Below are 12,216 nucleotides of genomic sequence, written 5' to 3'. Positions count from 1 at the left end.
CACAATACAAAGCACTGTTTTGAAGTGTCATTAAGGTGGTTTTGTTACGATGCTCATTTGGATTAAGTGGATCTCTCAGTAAGAACCACACCTCTACATTACATGCATTCATTATGAATGTGTCCTCCTGAGGCTTGTATATGCAAATGCATATGTGTGTTAGACTGACCCAAGTGCTGACATCATATAAATGAACAGACTATTTAAAGAAACTCATTAGTGGGCTGTTATAATAGATTCGGGGCATCTCAAGAGCCCTGGTGGCTTCAAATCTGTGCATGTCTGGCACAACGGTTAGCACTCATGTCTCACAGCGAGGTTCTATTACCAGACCGGGCAGCCTTTCTGTGTGGAGTCTGCATGTTCTCCAGTGTCTGGGTAGGTTTCCTTCGGGTGCTATGGTTTCCCTCATCACTGAAAATACTGTATGTACAGCAGGATCACCTTTGGATCCAGGACTCTGGCGCAGCGGTTAGTATCTCACAGCAAGAGGAAAAGAGGATTTTCCTGGTTAAACAAATATAGCACTTGCAGACATCCTGCTCTTTCCAAAATGACATGCTGCGGTTACCATCAATGTATTATGCAATATAAAAACAAATTATAAAACCAAAAATACAAAACACCTCTACTTGTACCTTATGACACTGTCCTATACTTGCATCAGCGGCACCTGTGTGTGCACACCTACACGGCTCTGAATGGACTGATTCACAGTCTTATTAGTGAAGCCATGAGTCACACGTGGTGCACTGCCAATTCAAGCCATGCCAGATTTACAGTTTAATTACTTGGTTCTTTGTAGCAGAATAAAACTGGTGTTTTTGGAGATTACATCATACACTCTCCCGACAGAGGTTATAGATAGATAGATAGATAGATAGATAGATAGATAGATAGATAGATAGATAGATAGATAGATAGATAGATAGATAGATAGATAGATAGATAGATAGATAGATAGATAGATAGATAGATAGATAGATAGATAGATAGATAGATAGATAGATAGATAGATAGATAGATAGATAGAAAGCTGATGGATTTAACATCTGCTGGCCTGTTTAATGAAGCTTGGTATTTAACAATGCGCAACAGTGTGTATGGACCAAGTGACCCAAAAAGATTGCATCATTTCAAGTTGATATTTTGTATACAATATCGTGCATATTTATAAATGAGATGAAACATCTTCTCTGGGTTAGAGAGTATTTGTATTTACTTTACACTCAAAGTCAACAGTATTATTTTAGTTTACTATTAAAGATAAATACACAGACACCATTTCACCAATGCCATAACAATAACTTTGTGCGGCAGCAAGGAAATATTTCTCTAGAACTGGAAGAGTAATGAATCACAAAACCAAAGCACATTTGTCTTACTGCACACCCAAGAAAGTTCATTGTTATTTTAATTCATGATGAATTCATGCATTAATTATTCACCCTCTATAAAAATAAAAAAGATAAGAATAATGTGTCATACTGGCCTCCATCCTCCTGTGAAGGATGTGTAGCGTGACATTTGCTGACGTGTCTAAATGACAAATAGACTAAAGTAATTAGCCTAAAGCGGCTGAATGGCGTGCTTATAGGGACGTGTACATTCCTAACACATACACATTGGTCACACATGGGTCACGGCGCCGCATCTGGGGATTACACTAAAACCAAACGTGAAGTCTAATCTGCTCGCATTCCAGGGATCTTCCACTCATTTTCCAACATGAGAATACACCAACTGTGACCCAAATACTGTTTTCAGTTATTTTCCTCATTTGATTGTTGCCTCCGTACCGACAGCCTTTTGTGTTTTGTGTCGGTGCATTTATGTGTGGTTGGGATGCTGCCAAAGTCTGAAAATTGACACACACCAGGTGAAATGGTCCCCACGCCAGACAGAACTCACTGTAAGTAAATAAACATTTCAACCAAATTTCACTTTACTGTTTCATTGTTAAAAAAAAAAAAGTAGCAACCGTAAATGTGGGCAGACATTCTTTTGTCATTCTCTTCTGAGAAACCGAGACATCACTTTCCAGACTGTCATGACAAAACGTTACTTTTATAGAAAATGCCATTAAGATTCTATTGTTGCAACATTTTCCAGGGTTTGGTTATAAATAGAGCATATGTAATGGGGCTTTGTTGGTCTGGAGGAGACAGACACTTCACTGTGTGCAAAAGTCACCAACATTTCATTAAAGCCACATTGATTCACATTTTCACTCGGGTTATTTCTGGAACGGAAAACACGCACTTGATGTCACATGACCCACAGACAAATTAAGCCTGCTTCCTCAAAACATCACGCTGAATTTAGACTGAGGAAAATTGGATTATTTTTTTCATCGTGAGCTCCTGCAAATGGATGATAGAGCATGACTCAGAATAAACTAGCTGTGAGTTGGTGTATTCTTGCTTTCTTGACCAGCCAGATTAGCATCTTGTGGCGTCTTTCCTTTGTTCACGTAACGGTCGAAGTTCAGGAAGTGATGAAGTCGGTCCGTTTTTCAACTTCCCACATGTTGCTGTGATGTATTTTTGCAATGTACTCCCCAAAGCACTTTTGGCAACTGGAAATTATTGTCACATTATGGTTGTCGCCATCCATCATGCATAATCAGCAGCATGTGATGGTGCAGAAGTTTTGATGTAGCCCAACATTCTCTTCTTCATGGTTCCTCTGTGCATGTCCTGTATACGAAGAGTAATGCTTCAAGAGTTTAAACGAATCCTATTTTATTTGTTGTTAAAATGTCAGTAAATACAAATGGAGTGGGTGGGGTATGTTGGAAGCAATCTACAGAGTGCTCCCTGTGTCCTAATTTGACTAGACAGAGGGGCAGATGAGCACATCCTAAGGGAATGGGCCCCGGGTTCCTTGGAAACCATATGGAAAGCTCGTGGAATGAGTCAAGGTAGAAAAAACACACAATGAGAAAGACATTATGCACACAATACTATATTTAATCAAAAAAACGTCTTTCTAAAGGCTGGGTTTGCTCTTTTTCTAACATTCACTAATACAATTCATAATGGAAACCAAAGAGCAGAGTTATTGAGACAAGCATGAGCAGCTGTGACGCTTTTGCGCACACCTTGCACACCTCATGGGGGGGGGGCGGGGGGGTTAAAATGAGCCTTGCAAAGATGCATCAGTTCCTCCAAAACATGACCTTTAGCAAGCTCAAACCTGAAAAACGATTATCCGCTTTTGTGAGTCTCACTGGTATTAGAGCGTCATCCATCAGTCCTGAGGTGGAGCAGAGTCTGTTGGCAAAGAATTACAGAAGTTGTGAATGACGTAGTAACCTTCATACATAGTTAATATTACAAAGTTGTCACGGAGACTGCGACCAGTGGATTCTCTGGTATTGAAATACTGTTGTATCAGTTGCGTTTGGGGCCCCACCACCTCTGACGCCTTGGCTTGTTGTGCAATCACTTTTCTCTGTTCAAAGCGATTTCATGGAAGATTTGCTGGAATTGATGACTGTGTTAGGCCTTTGTATTTGTACACGATTTTCACAAAATTGGAGGACAAGCTTTCTGTTTTCTGTGACACTTGTGGACAAAGTTGCTGTAAAAAGGCTTATCTGTTAAAGCAGAACTAAGTAACTCAGGCATGTTACGTTTTTTTACTGATTATTGTCCGTGAGAGTAAATACTGCATTGACAGAAAAGACAAAGGGAGAGAGGGATATTGTACATTCAATTACACAATGGAGATAATTATTTTCACTCAAACTTGGCTGTAAATACTGTTTAAGTGGCGCTAGCCCGTTAGCCTGCTAGCTTCTTCTTTGTGATACCATTAGTGTGTATTGGGGCCTCCGGGTCGGATCAGGAAAGCTGCAATTGTGGTTTTCTGGCCAGAGACACCAAAATCATCCCATCAACACTTGAATTACCCCCACAGGGACTACGGAAAGGATTTATTAAGGAAAACAAGTTACTTAGTACTGCTTTAAATCCATTGCATATCTCATTTGTAGTTTTCCATACAAGCATGCTCGTTTGATATCACACCCATTCAAGTTCAAGTCTTTCTACATGCTATTTTGCAGTGAAAAGGCTCCATTAAAATGAACAACATACTTAACATTGGTGCGGAAGATATATGATGGCTTTAGATCTGAGAGATATTTCCTAAACAACAGGGATGTGAGCTCACAATAACTGCAGGTACATCTTATGGCAGTCCCGGTGTTGGAAAGAGCACGTTGACATGGAGTGATAGTGGTTTTAAGTAACAGGTCTGTGAGCGACGGGAGGACATGTGTTCCCTTTGTGTATAACATGATTATCCAAATGGTCGCACGGGTCTTTCCTTGACATTTGGAAAGAAAGGGGACGCGGATGTGTCATCGGGTAGCACTTAATCCTGATATAGCAGCAGGACAAAACTCTCATGTGCTGGGTAATTAGCAGTTGCGCTTCAAATACTGGAACCATTTACACTGATCCACTGGAAAATGTGAAGGGCTATTCAAAAACAATAGCTTGATTTATGACGCAGGGGGCGGGTTTCAGCGTGAGGCCCAGTATTTGATAAATTACCCATCAATGAAAATATATAACGCTAAAGACACGCTTAAGGAAAATAGCACTGACTGGAAGCGGGAGCATTTATATTTAGCAGTCATAGTGATTGTAGCAGTCCTTGTACTGTAGTAAAAGCAACAATGTTCAAATCTACATATTTTTTGTGTGCCACGTTCTTCCACAACTGCAGACTGTGAGTTTGTGGTATACTTAGAGTTGCTATTTTTATTTTTATTTGATACATCTTTCATCTAGTAAAATGCTAAGTTGGTTTCATCAGACACAGGCTAAATATCACAGACAAGTGGGTGTTGTTTTTGTGAACTCACTTCCATTCGGCCCTATAGTGCACACAGTGTGCTTCTGGAGGCAGGGCTGTGACTTAAGGCTAATTGTTGTTTGTGGGGGAGAATTGTAACTTGAGCAGCACACTGCGCCCTAACACTCGAAGACTCTGCGTTCCACACAAAGCGTTACATGTAACAAAGCGAATTGTGCTAATTGCTTTGGAGCTTTTTTATCATCTACATCATATGTGTCAAACACAAGGTGTAGAGCACAATTATTATTTTTTTCCAGCCCATTCCTGTGTGGAGTTATGAATTTTTACAGTTCTTTTTTTTTTTTACAGAATTCTTTCTTCAAAAAAGAAAGAATTCCACATGTGTCCAGCAGAGGGCACTGACATATAAGAGATCAGGATATAAACAACACATTATAGCCAAGTGGTAAATGGTCAGTCTGCCCCAGGGCGGCTGTGGCTGCAATAGCTTACCTTCACCAAGTGTGGAGTGAATGAATAATGACAATGTAGCAGAAACGGTTGGTACAGCCTTGTAAAGTGCAATACAAGCATAAGCCGTTATTATTATGTATTAGGCTACAGTCCCGTTGGGCTTTTATTTTAAAATCACAGCTCATTATTATTCATTTATTATAAATGTTTTGTCAGTGGTAACTGAATATTGGCCCATCACCCAAAATTAGCTTCACATCCTGATCTACATAAACACCTGACACAAGTTAGCAAACTTGTGTCTAATGACGTTCCTCAATCTGTGGCAATCTGAGTGTTTTGGCTTCTGAAGGTGGTACTCCAGTCATCTGCATGTTTCTATCTAATCTAAGTATAAAATACTTTTATTTATTTTTTAAGTCTCAAATTCTATCTGAAGCTTGAATGGGGCAAACCTGTATAAATGAAGGATAAATAAATACTTTATTTAGTAATGCTCAGGAAAGGTGTTCTTTTTTCTGGTTTAGACCTGGTCTGTACACCGTTTAGACATGATAATTAAATTTAGGTATGTTTTAGACCTTTTAGACCTGACCTTAAGTTGTGATTTGATCTTGACGGTGTCATATTTAATGGTACTTGGTGTGAAAGTTTAAGAACCACTAAATTGAATCCAGGTTAATGCTGGATATCTGTATCCTATTCACCTGCAGTGCTCCAAACATGATCAAATCCAAAGCACCCTGTGATTTTGGAGAGACATGAAAGCACTTGTGTACCGGCACTTTTTCAACAGCGCCTCTTGTCTGACACGTCGTCTGGGACAGGAATAGATGCAGAGGAAGTGGGAGCACTGGCCCGGTAGTGGAAAAAGCCCATCTGTCATTGATGCGGGCGGCTACTGTAACACGCAAACCAAAACCATTCAACATAAATGATTTGGAAGGGTTTATTTTTAGTTTTGGATCAAAAATCAACCTCTATAACTCACACATGTTGTGCAAAGCAAAATAAAGAAAAATGGAAAGTGAGGTGGCTGAAGTTTAGTTTCTGTGTGTGTGCGTACCTCATTGTAAGAATGGTCTCCTACTCCTGTGTGCTGTGCTCTCAATATTGGCACCCAGATAAATGTGTGACAGAATGCAAGTGTGTTGATAAGTGTAACCTGACCTGATCCCCTCCGGTGACTCCCCCCCAGCCTGGCCAGCAGCACCTGCAGCCTTTTCTAATAAATGTACCTTCATAAAAATCTTTCAAAATATATTTCATGATTTATATCAATAATTCGCTTTATATTAAGGTGTGCTCGTTAAGTATTAGTAATTAATGAATAATATACTATACAGATATTAAAGGAGCTATACCTGATTGTACAAAGAAACAGGGTCACTCAAATTTCCAATTGCTATTTTCTGGTCCAAACTCATCTCAAACTTTCCTAATGCATTTACAACATCAAAATTCATCACAGGGACTGAGTTTAAACCAGGTTTCACAACTTTCAGAGAAGAAAACGGTCACTTCACTGTAAAAAATGCATACTAGCCTGACATTTTAAAAGGCTTTAAAACCAACGTTTTATGGATAAATGTCTTCTTTTACCATATACTAAAGGACAAAGCTCAATTTATTCCAATAACAGTGAATTAAAAAAAATCAAGGATAGCTGCTTTAAAGAGACAGGTTGATCATTTTTATGCTCACTACTGCCACCTCAGGTCTTACACGTAACTGCAGGTTCTATTTAAGCTCGTGCAGCATGACAGACCTGAATTCACACCTTTTTGAGTGACAGTGCAGGATTTTAGAGGCAGTTGTGGTGAACAGGTCTGAGCCCATTCTACACATAAGGACATAGAGGAACATGTAGGAGGAGGAAAATACTTAAATTTAAAGGGTGGGTATTATGCGAAATCGACTTTTTCAAGCTTTACATCCTGTTATTATGTCATTCCCTCATTAAAAACATGCCTGAAGTGTTGCCTTGGCACATTCACATATTTTTGAGTAATCTGTAAAAACTCTGATGGCAGCCATTTTAGGGATAGGTTTGCCTGAGTTCTCCTAGGAACGCCCCCACCTCCTGGAGACGCCTCCGAGCTTTCGTCACCAGCCGAGTAACCAACCACTGCTCCTCAGCAGAACCCCCTCCCCACTGATGCCACAGACAGCGTGTGGAGGGGGCGTGTCGGAAAGGGTCAGAGGTTCTTAAAGAGACAGAGGCCTATTTCAAGACATTCGCTACAGCCATTTTGAGAGAGCAATTTTATACAAGGCCAACAGAAGGTTTCGTCATCATTGTAGTGTACTATAGACTGGTGCTATGTGATTGAAAAAAGCATAATACCCCCTCTTTAACATTTTTAAACTCCATATAGTCCCTTTAAAGGATCTGTATCATGCTATTTTAGCCATTCCAAATTAAAGTATAGGCATTCATATGATATATTGTATCGCTGACCTGGAAGTGCCTCGGGCTTGTATTTTTTTTCATTTTTCCTTTATTTATTTATTACAACAGAAATAATTAAATAATCAGGCCGTAAGCATAGAATTAAGACATTACATTACAGACGTCGAGCACTTCCGTTCCGCTTTGACGACACAACTGAGCAGGTCAGTCGTTCACCAGGAGAGGGCGGAGCAGCTGCTCAGAGGATTCAGGAGGATTGCTGAGAACTGCATGAATGAAGCCAAAAACCACTCTGGGGATGTTTTTGATAAGGAAATTGCATAACAACATGGCGAAAAGCTCCAAAAAGTCGATTTTGCATGATAAAGCCTCTTTAAGCAGATTACTAAGGCTTATTCATACCTTATTACTAGTTAATGAGCACACCTTAATATAAAGCAATACCCATTTTTTCCCTGCCATATAGATCCACATTATAAATGCGACAGTTGTAAAAGAAAAACAAACCTGGTGCGCTGTTGTGTCTAAATAAAGCGCCCTGTCATCGTCTGTTGTCATCGTGAATGCAGAGGTGAGAGTCTTTCATTAGTGTTTCGGTGGGCTGCATTAACTCTTCTCAACACTGTCTCTGCAGCTCAGACTGAAGCGTATGTCTAACTTAGTCACGTGAATCATCGGGACGCGCATGAGGGTCTGTGATAGCTAGAAACACGTTTGGGCAGGGTTGTTGTTTGTGAAGTCAGAGGTCGTAGATTTTATTCAACTTCCTCTTACTTTCATGGTTCGAAAACGGGATTATCCAGGCAGAGTACTTTAAATGAGAAAGTCGCAATTTCCTCCCTTTTCTTAGTATCTATTCATGTACATTGTGCCGTTTTTTTATCAAATGTGGAAATGCATTAATTCCAGCAATAGATGAGGTCAAAACAATTGCATTTTGATCGGTAAAAGTCAATAAAAAAAACTGGCCATAATAAATAAACTACAGGCTGTTTGAATTCTTATTCTATGTGAACGCAAAACTGAGCCTCTCGTCTTCCCATGTTTAAAAGAAGAATCCACCACATACTGCATCTCTTGCTAAACTCTGACACCGTTCTACAATCTCATCACCACTTTTCTGAGACACATTATGCAGATGAAAACAAAGCAGCTGTTCTTGCTGTTTCTGAGTGAGTGCTTCATGCATTAACATCACTGATGCTGCTTAATGCCCCGTCCCTTTATCTGTTCACTAAATTCCCATCTTCATACAATATACAGTCTCTACGCTTTCAACCCACCCTTCTCTATATGACTTTTACAATCCCTCTTTTATCTGGCAGTCTATAAATATGCCATTAAACAATCGCTCAGAGTGCAATCTCGGGACGCGGCCCCTAAAGCTGCGACAGATGCTGACGTGTCACCCTAAGTATCGCGGTGCTTAATCTCACAACAGACGGACTGACCAACACATCTGCAATAAGAGCGGAGAAGACGCTGAGAAGTGGCTGCTGGAAAGCTGCGACTACAAGCGCAATAAAATACTTGAAAGCATCATAAAAGATCAGCGTGGCGATGTTGCGGCGGAGCTGTTTGCTTTCGAGAGCAAGGCAGCCCGCGACGCGCTTTGTGTGGTTGTCAAGTCTTCACGCAGGATAGGTTTGTTTTTCCATTACACACGCTCTCTCGCATGTAAACAGCAATCATCACCGATAATGGACCGTGAAAGTGACCATAACACAACATGCTTCAAAAACATGTTAGGAGCTTTGGTTGTTTTCATTTTGTTGTCCAGTTTGGGGCATCTGTCTCCAAAGACTAGACAACTTGACCTGTCAGAAATATCCCAACACAATTATCATTTAAATGTTCAAAGGACAGGCCATTGTTTTTCCATACTGAGATATGTTCTTACCTGAGCTTAGACGAGTTGATGCGTACCTGTCCGGTCTGTACGCGTGTGCTCTCAGTCACGCAAAAAGATCAAAGATGTTGTTTATTTAGCCTCTCCTCCTCTCCTCTGTGGGGCCAAACAGGGGGGAAGTTAGAAGTGAAGTTAGAAGTGAAGCTCTTCCACGTTTTCCCTGTTTAAATACAGTTGAGTAGTGAATAGTTATACGATCCAAGTCTAGTCACACAAAATTAATCGATTTTCTAAGCGGATAAAAAGGGGAACTATATTGTGAGGCGTAATAACACCTTAGGAGCACTTTGATGTCCGCACAGTAAAGTGAAGATATTGCTGCCCGGACGCTGAAGTGCTCCTAAGGTGTTATTACGCCTCACAATATAGGACCCCTTTTATTTAAACAGGGAAAACGTGGAAGAGTTTGGTTGCTTCTAACTTCACCCCCGTTTGGCCCCATAGAGGAGAGGAGAGGCTATAATCTTTGGTCTTTTTGAGCGACTGAGGGCAGACAGATACGCATCAACTCGTCTAAGCTCAGGTAAGAACATATCTTAATATAGAAAAACGGTGGCCTGTTCCTTTAAAGAGAAAGACCAAAAAGGATATGTATGGGTGCAGTCAAAATGGTTTGCTGACAAATAGGACCCAAAAAAAGGTAGTTATGCTACCTGTCCCCTGTAAAATAAGTAAGAGACACAACAACAGCTAATAAAAATGTATCGATGCTAAAGACTAGTACAAAGCTGTAATCTCGGTGTGAACGGGTTGATTTGAAGTATGCCGACACTCAGTGTGATTACAGACGGCCCATATTGGACTTAATGGCTCTGTGCATCTTCCCGCTACAGTCCACACAGACATTCTTTGGTGGATCATTCAGCATGTGTTCGTCTGCCAACACGGAGAGTCCTGTGATCCCCATAAATCCACACAGCCATCACTCACCCTCTCACAAGTGATGAAACCTTTACACTTTTCACAACTGCTGCAAAAATGTGTTTTTTGTATAACTGAGCACTTTGCCAGACGCTTATGCAACTCTTTATAATTCAGCATTGATAACCAATGATTACAGTGATTCCTTTTCCACTTGCCTGAGTATTTTGTTATTTCTGTGGTTTATGTAGATTTGAGCAAATATCTGCTTGGGTTAAAGCTTATACAACCCAATATTTCACAGAACAATTTCCCGCAGAGACGCGGTGGAAGGCAGAACTTTGTGGTCATCCGTCGGTTTTATTTGGCTCACAGCATAGTCTTTCGAGTACTTTTGCAGCTTCTGTTTCAAAACAAAACACGGTGTGACAAATTGCACATCTGGGGGGAGGAACTATAAATAACATCATCGTAAATACTCAAGAGTCTGGAAAGTGTCAAACGGTTGCATAAGTAAATGGGATGAAAACAGAAATGGAAAAAGGATGAATCAAAGCCCACACCTGCAGATGCCCCTCAGTACACCTAATCCGTGTGGAGCGTGAAGCCATCGCAGCAGGTGGTTCACCGTGTCCTGGGGAGGGGGGAAAATGTAGTTGTGCTGAATTTCAAAATTAGCACAGATATTTTCAGAGCCGTCAAACCCTGAAATGTTCTGCATTTCTCCAATTCACCTCTATTGTTTTGTCCTCGCTTGCTTTATCATGCACATGCTCAAATTTGTCAAAGTAAAACATGCAGCTGTGGCAAACACTGAAGAGGGAACAAGCAAGATGAGTTCCTGCTATTGTTTTTCACTACGGCATTAAGATAAGATAAGATAAGATAAGATAGAGATCCAGAATAACATCACATCACTTTTTATCGAAATGCTTTTGAATCTCTAATCGGCTATATGCAGAAGCAACACGTGACTTCAGATTGGACTTTCCAACAGCTGTCTTTCTCGGCCATTGTTCTTTCCTTTTGTAATGTAAAGACTTCTTTTGCATTTTCTCTCTCTCTCTCTTTGCATTTGTAGTTTCTGTGTTCCACATTCCACTTAAGCAGAACAAAAGCCGCTGAAGTCTGCCTTATCAGACCACTGCAAAAAGGAGGAACACCTCATGGATTGGGACAATGCCCACGTTATCGTCGGACTCGGCACCAAGAGCAACAAATACCACCATGGGATCAGAGAAGCCACTGAGATCTGGAAGTGCCCCCCCCTGGGGCAAGGGGGCATACTGATTTTGGTACTGGGACACAGTTCTGAAGAGGTCAGTCTGCAGATTGCGCTGTCAGACTGCTACATGCTGAAAGACAGAGCCAAGACATTTTAAATCAGCTGACCAGACACGTCACAGCAACACAGGGCTGCCAGGGCTGCGGTGAAACCGCGGGTGAAAAAAACTGCCCACGTTTTTTTGACTTGTTGTCTTCAATGGAAAATTGGCCGTTTCTATCCTACTTTTGATCAAAATCACTATTTCAATGACAAAATGTCAAATCCAAGGCTCTGTGAGCTGCTTTTTTGATAAGGGAGGGAGAAAGGGGCGGTTTCTCATTATCGCAGGAGAACGTGGGCTCTGTTAACTAGTAAACAATATTGAAAATTCCAGCCGCGCCGTAAGTCTCCCGGTTTTCTGCAGTTTTTGAGATGTTTTAAGGCGGGTTTGGTTGCCCAAACCTGGCAATCCTGCAGCAA

This window comes from Gobius niger (assembly GCF_951799975.1).
Source record: "Gobius niger genome assembly, chromosome: 2".
In the NCBI taxonomy this organism is placed as follows: Eukaryota; Metazoa; Chordata; class Actinopteri; order Gobiiformes; family Gobiidae; genus Gobius; species Gobius niger.
The sequence above is the reverse complement of the archived record's forward strand: the minus strand, read 5'-3'. Positions refer to the sequence as shown.